Raw genomic sequence first — 8,118 nt, forward strand, 5'->3', positions numbered from 1 at the left:
CTGGCTTGTTCACATGTGAGAGGGGCAGTGTGGAGAAAGAGCAGAAGTTGCAAGGTCACAGAAGTGTCACTTCTGCTGCAGTCTTTTGGTTAAAGCAAGTCACAGACCAGACCAGACCAGATTGAAGGGATGGAAAACAGACTGTACCTCTTGATTGGAGGAATATTGCCAAGGGTGCGGAAGTAGGGGGGGGGAAGAATTGTGGACATTCTGGTAATCCACGGGCATCCACAGGGAGCAGAATTCACAGGATTCAAAATCTCCTCTATAGGGCTATACCACCTTCCTTAGGGTTGACCATAGTTACCACTTCTGGAGATACTCAATTCCTGCACTCTTGTTGATCCATTTCTCAGAAGCCAGGTTGGACATGGCCCCTGTGGCCCCCTGGACACCCTAGGAGGCCAAGCCATGGTCCTTTCTGCTCTAAGAATCTCTAAACATACCTGGGATATCTATACTCCATTCCCGCCCTAGCCCAGAGTTTTGATCCCAGGGCATGGGGGTGCTAGGTCCCTGGCATCTCAACTCCTGCCCTTCCTTCTCCCTCTTTTTCTTACCACCCCTCACTAGAGTCATAAGGGGAGGCATTCCGCTTCTTTTCTTCTGCAGGGACTTTCCTAACCTCAGCCCTCTCCTGAACACATTATCTTCTTTGTTCCAGCGGGATTCCCTCCAGCCCCCTGCCCAAAGCAGCAAACCGTAGGCTCCAGCTTGGTAAGGGGCAGCTGAACCAGAACTAGACTACTGGGAGAGGGAAAAACGCACAAGAGAGCGCTTCAAAAATATTAGCCCTGTCCCCACTTATCTGTAACATGGACCCATGCACAGGTGGGGCACTGGCTCCCAGTAAGGACTCAGTAAGGGTCAGTGTGCTGGGCTGTCGCAGGCAGTGACTGTAACTAGCTGGAGGAGTTAGCCCAACATATATATATTTTTTAAGATTTTATTTATTTGACAGCGAGAAAGAGAGAGAGAGAGAGAATGAGCAGGGGGAGGAGCAAGGGGAGAGGGAGAAGCAGGCTCTCCGCTGAGCAGGGAGCCTGATGCGGGACTCGATCCCAGGATCCAGGATCATGACCTGAGCTGAAGGCAGATGCTTAACCGACTGAGCCACCCAGGCGTCCAGCCCAACATATTTTCAACAGGGGCTTCTGAGGTATGAGTACAACATGTCTACACTTAACATTGCCTTTTATTTTTCTCCCTACCAAAAAAAAAAGAAACTTTTAAACTTTTTAAAACCGCTTTTTCATTGTTAACTGCAAAATGGAAAACACAGGAAGCAAGTCTAGGAAAAACATTCAATCTCATCAGCAACCAAATAAACACCAATTTTAAAAAATAGCAATACTGGTGTTCTTGTAATCAGGCTTTATCTCCATTCCTTTCTCTCTTCTCTTTATCGGAGGGCTGAAAGTCTGGGAACCACATTTTCCAGAGCTCCTTGCCAGTGTTGCTCTGGATTAGGTTCTGCCAAGGAGAGCTGCTTGCATTAGATTTGGAAGGTGGACGAGGGAAGGCATGGTTTCTCCTCTGGAAATGGAGAGGGGCAGATGCGGGGGCATCGGCAGGTGGTGAACGTGAGGGTTGCAGCAGTCCCCAGGCTTGCCTCCGTAAGCCACCTGTAGACCATGGGAAGCTGTCATTACTGGTGGCGATCCTGTGGGTCTTGCAGATTCCCGATTCTCCAGGAGCTCGCAGTGAACGTGGGAGCTAAGGCAGTGAGGATTTCCAGTGGTCTGTAAGCACCAAATCCCACAATTCCCTGGGGAACAAAGCAGGGATGCATGGCTTTTTACAGCCTGACCTTGGAAGTCAACTAGCATCATTTTTGCCATTCTCTTCATTTAGGAGGATTTGACATCTTATTAATCCTGAAGCCTCTAAGGTCCTTGATCCTGACTTTCTGCTGTTTGCAGTGGGTCCTGTCCTATGGCTTGGTTGGCCTTTCTCGTTTCGTTTTCCTGTTTTATGTCAAATCCCACGATGTGCTTGTTGGTGTCGTTTGAAGGTTGTTTTCTTTTTTAAAGATTTTATTTATTTATTTGACAGAGAGAGACACAGCGAGAGAGGGACCACAAGCAGGGGGAGTGGGAGGGGGAGAAGCAGGCTTCCTGCAGAGCAGGTAGCCCGCCCGATGCGGGGCTCGATCCCAGGACCCCCGGGGTTCATGACCTGAGTTGAAGGCATACACTTAACCATCTGAGCCACCCAGGTGCCCCAATCGTTTGAAGGTTTTATTGAGGTAGGACACACATAGTACTGTATGCAAGGGCACAAGTGTTACCCAGGGTTCACTGAGTTCTTAGACTTTTTATATCTGTATACACCTGTGTAATCACCAACACGAGCCATAGAAGGGTCCTTCTTGTTCCTTCCCATTCAATCTCTGTGTAAGGCCCCACCCGTTGTAAAGGGGAAGCAAACTGTGTCCTGCCTCTTCTTACAAGAGCACTAATCCCATTCCTGAGGAACCCCCCCCCATGACCTAGTCACCTCCCAAAGGCCCCACCTCCTAACACCATCACACTGGGAGGCAGGCTGCAACAGAAGAAGCTGAAGGGGACACAAACATTCTGTCCACAGCCAGCGCAGGTGGGGGTGTGAGCCGCCCAAGCAGACAGCAGCTGTGTGTTTCCAGGATGTTGGGGAATGTCATCGAAAAGATGCGGCTGCCCATTGACCCGCGAGCTGAACCTGGGCCCTGGGAAGCTCCACACCTCCTCCCGTCCTTGGAATATGAGCCCCAGTTGCCGTCCCGCTCCCAGAGGCTACTCCAGGGACGTGGCCTGAGACAGCGATGTGGTGTTAACATTTGTATGGCGTATGTGAGGGAACCCAGTTAAGGCCACTATAGAAACGTTTAGGATTTGGCAGTGGGGGGCGGGGATCCATTCGTCTCGCTGCCACCCAAGGCAAGCCTTGTATGTAAGTTCCTTTTGCTTAGCGCTGGGCGTGGAGCCTGCTTAAGATTCTCACTTCCTCTGCCCCCCCTGCCCCGCCGCCTTTTGTGCTCTCTCTAAATAAATAAATAAACAAACAAATAAATAAATACACAAATAAAACTGCTGTCTATCAGACTGGAGTGGCCTGCCTGTTTCCTTTGGTCTCTCCCAGCCCTTAGCCCTCAGTGCCATTGCCCGCCAGTTTCAGATCACACCCAGGAAGTTCCCCCGGAGGGTTGTGAACTGACAGTTGTGACTTTTTTTCTTTTTTTTTGTTGTAATGCAAGTGTCTGACTTAAGCTTTGATTGCCAAGGCATCCATTTCAAGGAGGCACCCACTTCTCAAACACCGGGCCAGCCCCCAGGCTGGATAAAGAGCCAGGCCCCCTCCACCCACAGGCTCCTTTGTTTTAGAGATCTTGGTTAATTTCTGTAACTGACCATTTGGGCCTCTTGCCTTTTCTGTTCCCACGCTTTAAATTCCTGCTATCCTGTTTTTAAATTCCCCAATAGTGAGCCCACCAATCCCTAGCCCCCTACCTCTGACCCAATAAAAACAGAACCCCATGACCATGCACACTTGCTCTCTTCCTGTGACCCTGTGACCTTGCTGTGCGGCTCCAGGTTTCCTGTGTAATTTCCAGGTCTCGTAAGTAATAAACCTTTATTTCTTTTGCAAAGTTTCTTGATGGTTGTTGCTGAAGGGCATCTTGCAATCATAAGAACCACAAGGGCCAGTCCAACCATAACAGTGGTTATTAATAGGCCAAGACAGGCACTCAACGCTCTGGCTCCATAGGTTAAAACTGCTTTACAAGAGGTGCTGAAGACTGCCCTCATCCATGATGGCCTAGCACGTGGAATTCGCAAAGCTGCCAAAGCCTTAGACAAGCGCCAAGCCCATCTTTGTGTGCTTGCATCCCAACTGTGATGAGCCTGTGTATGTCAAGTTGGTGGAGGCCCTTGGTGCCGAACACCAAATTAACCTAATCAAGGTTGATGACAACAAGAAACTAGGGGAATGGGTAGGCCTCTGTAAAACTGACAGAGAGGGAAAACCCCGTAAAGTGGTTGGTTGCAGTTGTGTGGTGGTTAAGGACTATGGCAAAGAGTCTCAGGCGAAGGATGTCATCGAGGAATACTTCAAATGCAAGAAATGAACACATAAACTTGGTTCTTGTTCCACACACACACAAAAAAACCACAAACCAACAACAAAAAAACCCATCAGATTTCTATTACTGTAGATTGGTTTTGCTCTTTCTTGAATTTCATATAAATAGAGTCATACAGTGACCGGTGGTGTCTGGCTTCTTTCATTCATCTCAAAGCTTTGTATGTGTATGTGTGTTCTTTTTTCTTTATCGTGGTAAAGAAAACAACCCATAATATTAAATTTACTTTCTTAACCATTTCTAAGCATACAGGTCAGTAGTGTTAAGCGTATTTACCTTGTGGTGCAATAGATGACTAGAACTTTTTCATCTTGCAAAAGTGTGATTCTATACCCATAAATACTAATTCCCCCTCCTTTCTTCCCTCAGCCCTTGGCAAAGATCTTTCCACTGTCTCTATGATTTTGACTACTTTAGATACTTAATATGAATGGAATCATACAGTATTTGTCCGTTTGTGGCTGGTTTATTTTGCTTAACGTGATTTCCTCGAGGTTCATGCATATTGTAGCATGTGATGGGATTTCCTTCTTTTTAAAGGCTGAATGGGGTGCCCGGGTGGCCCAGCTGGTTAAGCGTCCGACTCTTTTTTTTTTTTTTTAAGATTTTATTTATTTGACACAGAGAGACAGCACAAGCAGGGGTATTGGCAGGCAGAGGGAGAAGCAGGCTCCCCACTGAGCAAGGAGCCCGATGCGGGACTCAGTCCCAGGAGCCTGGGATCATGAACTGAGCCGAAGGCAGATGTTTAACCTACTGAGCCACCCAGGCATCCCTCTCTCTCTTTTTTTTTTAAGAGAGAGAGAATGCTCACCGAGCAGGGGGAGGGGCAGAAGGAGAAGGTGAGAGAGAATTTTAAGTAGGCTCCACGCTCACCGTGGCACCCTACGCAGGGCTCCATCTCAGGACCCTGAGATCTTGACCTGAGCCGAAATCAGGAGTTGGAAACTTAACTGACTGAGCCGCCCAGGTGCCCCAGCGTCTGACTCTTGATTTCCCATTTCTCCTTGGAGAGGTTGACCATCTATTTTCATATGCTTGGCTATTTCATATGTTGGCTATTTGTATGTCTTCTTTGGAGTGGTGTTTGTTTATTCAAATCCTTGCCCATTTTTTTTTTAAAGATTTTATTTATTTATTTGAGAGAGCGAGAATGAGAGAGAGTACATGAGAAGGGGGAGGGTCAGAGGGAGAAGCAGGCTCCTCGCTGAGCAGGGAGCCCGATGCGGGACTCGATCCCGGGACTCCAGGATCATGACCTGAGCCGAAGGCAGTCTCTTAACCAATTGAGCCACCCAGGCGCCCTCCTTGCCCATTTTTGATCAGGTTATTTTTGTTGTTGTTGATTTGTGGAAGTTTCTTATATGTTCTAGATATTAACCCCTTATAGATACATGATTTGCAAATATTTTCTCCCATTCCATAGGCTGCTTTTTCTTCGTGTTGATGTTTTCTTTGATGCACAGTTTTGTTTTGTTTTTTTTTTAAAGATTTTTTTTTTTTTTTTAATTCATGAGAGACAGAGCAAGAGAGAAAGGCAGAGGGAGAAGCAGGCTCCCAAGGAGCAGGGAGCCCGATGTGGGACTCGATCCCAGGACCCTGAGATCATGACCTGAGCCGAAGGCAGACGCTTAACCATCAGCCACCCAGGCGCCCGATGCACAGGTTTTTTTTAATTAAAAAAAAATTTTAAAGTAATTTCTACACCCAACGTGGGGCTCGAATTCACGACCCTGAGGTCAAGAGTCGCATGCTCCACTGACTGAGCCAGCCAGGTGCCCTGATACACAGAAGTCTTAAAATCTGATGTAGTCCCATTTGCCTATTTTGGCTTTGTTGTCTTGGCTTTGGTGTCATCCAAAAATCGTGGCCAAACCTCATGGAGCTCTTCCCCTATGTTTTTCTCTAGAAGTTTCTAGTTTTAGGTCGTATAGTTAGGTCTTACATCTATTTTTTGGTTAATTTTTGTCATATATTCCTGATGATTTGATTCTTCTATCACTATATAATGATCTTCTTTGTTTCTTGTGACTTTTTTTTTTCTGAAAGTCTATTTTATCTGATATAAGTATGGCCACCCTTACTCTCTTTAGGTTCACATTTGCATGGAATATCTTTTTCCACATTTCACTTTCAGCCTACATATATCCTTAGAATTAAAGTAAGGGTTTTTTAGATGACATATAGTTGGATGGGGGGCATGTGAGGGGAGACAGGCAATATATAATAAATAAAGTAAATAAGTAAATTATGCAGTATGTTAGAAAAGTGATCATTCTTTTTTTTTTTTAAAGATTTTATTTATTTATTTGAGACAGAGAGAATGAGAGACAGAGAGCATGAGAGGGAGGAGGGTCAGAGGGAGAAGCAGACTCCCCGCCGAGCAGGGAGCCTGATGTGGGACTCGATCCTGGGACTCCAGGATCATGACCTGAGCCGAAGGCAGTCGCTTAACCAACTGAGCCACCCAGTGCCCGAAAAGTGATCATTCTTATGGAAAAAACATAGAGTGACAAAAGGGGGATGAGGAGAGGGGGTGGTAAGAAGCCTTGGGGGCCAAGGTAAGTACTTTGGGTTTACTCTCAGTGATATGAGCAGCTATTACAAGGTTTTGGAGTAGAAGAAGGACAAGATCTAACTATTGTTTTAAAGGGATCCTCTGCTGGCTATATCGAGAATGGATGAGAGAGGCAAGGGCAGAAGCAGGGAGACCAATGAGGAGCTAATTGCAGCAATGCAGGAAAGAGGAGGGTGAATTCAGGCAGTGGAGATGGAGAGATGTGGTCGGTTTCTGGATACATTTTAAGGCAGTTAACACTTCTGACATGTAGTTATAAAATGTGCCTGTTGGTGTCACTGCAGAGCTCTGCAGCCCAGTTTTTACCCATGCCTTTCTCTCAGTGTCCTGTGCTTTATCGTGGCCAAGTTAGGGAGCAGATAAATGTAATGCATCTATCTCAAGGGAGACTGTCATTGCAGAAATAGAGTATAAATGCATCTTTGAGTTTCAAAGGCTGAGCTCCAGATGAAAGATGCGAAAGTTTGGAAAAACAGTCTCCTGCAGAGGTAGTCTCTCCCTCCGTCCGCCCCCCCACCCCCAGCCCCACAAGCCGCCTGCCCATCTCCTTACACACACTTCGGAGACTAAGGCAATATTGCCCCATCTGTGGGGGAGCGGAGGGGAGCTGGAGGGAACCGACACTGGTGGGGCCCTGAGGAGGGTCCTGCAACTTGCTCCTCCTGCAAAACCCAGCTCCAGTTTGGAGGGATTGGAGAGTCAGGACTAGTGCCTTCCTTCTTGGTGACATGGCTGGTGGAGCTCCTGCCCCCGGTCTGGCCTGGCAAAAGAGCAGATCTGGATATGTGCTCTGCCTGGGTGGAGAGGACCCGAGACAGCCCTGCAGAGTTTCCTGGGGTCCCAGAGTAGCCAGATTTTCCAATGTGTTTAGGAGGATTGTGGGCAAAGCCGAAAGTGAGCGGATGTAGGGAAGCCCTGAGATCAGGAAGATGTTAATTCTAGCACCACTCGTGTGGATCTGTAGTTAAAGGCAGCACAGGGTGATGGACGTGGTAGCGCATGCCTGCAGAGATTGATGTCATAGAGGGAACTTAGACACTACTGGGGAGGGAGAGGCTGGGGGAGCCCTGATCTGATTGTCTCCCGTCCATCTCTTCGGCATTTTTCCATGTCCCATTACTCTTCAATGCCAGCCCCACTGGCCCCCTTCCTCTTCCTTGAAGGTTCCAAACTCCTTCAGACCTTAGGTCTTGGTGCAGTGGGTTCCCGTAACAGGAGTGTCTTTCCCCAGGCTCTTGCAACTTTCAGATAGCGGCTCAAATACTCCCTTTTCCGAAAGGCTTTCTCTACTGTTCTTTCTAGATAGCTGCCATTTAATTCCTGATTCCGTGGAGCTCTCGGTCATTGCGATCTGCAATATCTTGTGCACCCTTTTATTTTCTTCAGGACACGTATCACTTTCGTCTTTCTTCCCTCC

Source organism: Mirounga angustirostris, unplaced genomic scaffold, assembly GCF_029215605.1.
Source record: "Mirounga angustirostris isolate CCGP_5_RB_7025 unplaced genomic scaffold, mMirAng1.0.hap1 SCAF_10, whole genome shotgun sequence".
NCBI classification, from domain to species: Eukaryota; Metazoa; Chordata; class Mammalia; order Carnivora; family Phocidae; genus Mirounga; species Mirounga angustirostris.